Genomic DNA, 996 nt, shown 5'->3' with positions numbered 1-996 from the left:
CCATTAACGATGCATTTAGAATAAATTGTCTTGTAGTTAAGTGAAAAAATATATACTTTTCCGTTTCATGTTTCATGACTGTCATATTTATCCCTTAACCTTAAACTGAAGCATCGGATATTTTTATTCTCGTGAAATCATATAGATACACGTAATATGAATGGAATATATAACACTTCATTTGTGCTAATAATACTCAGAATTCATGCTTTATCGGTAACGTCGGGTATTGACACTAAAATGGTAACAGGGCTACGTAGCCCTATGAACGTGGGACAGAAAAAAGCATTGGATGATAGGTCTATTCTATACCTAGTCGGTGATGTAGCTATTGATACTGTTGCGTTCTTCTTAGGGAATCTTAAGGGGGGGACTCCTTTGGAGCCAACTCCGAATCGATCGAAGCGCTGATATAATCAATCGGACACTAACGAAAACACATAATCGATAATTGGAACAGCTTAATAATATGACATCTAACGGCAATACCCACAAATAAATTTTGTTCCCCATTACCATCAAGTTGGGTTTGTGTATTTACTACGCGAAGACAGTGTTGCCTGACAGTATCGATTTTTGACAAATCTGCCCATCAGGAGAACGATGGAATACCTACGGCTCGTGGCGAGATTTCGACTATCGCCGAACATAGGAACAGAATGATGCGACTGAAAGAGATTCAAGAATGAAGCAATATCTACGTACTAATGTGTGCAACGATAAACCTTTTCTATTTGTACTTGCAATGATGCTAATTTTTTTTATTACATACGAAATATTTGAAATGGCATTCGCGAGAAACAATAGTTATTTATCATTTATTGACCTAATTAATGCAGATGTTATATACTTACACATATATTTCATAAAAAGATGCAAAAAGAATACAATTAATCGCAAACGCTCCATCAATCTTTTCATTTGTCGACCAGCGGAAATAGATTTTGAACTAACAACGATCTTTCGACTTTCTTGTATATATGTGCACAGGGTAAG

Source organism: Dufourea novaeangliae, unplaced genomic scaffold (assembly GCF_001272555.1).
Source record: "Dufourea novaeangliae isolate 0120121106 unplaced genomic scaffold, ASM127255v1 scaffold449, whole genome shotgun sequence".
Taxonomy (NCBI): Eukaryota; Metazoa; Arthropoda; class Insecta; order Hymenoptera; family Halictidae; genus Dufourea; species Dufourea novaeangliae.
The sequence above is the reverse complement of the archived record's forward strand: the minus strand, read 5'-3'. Positions refer to the sequence as shown.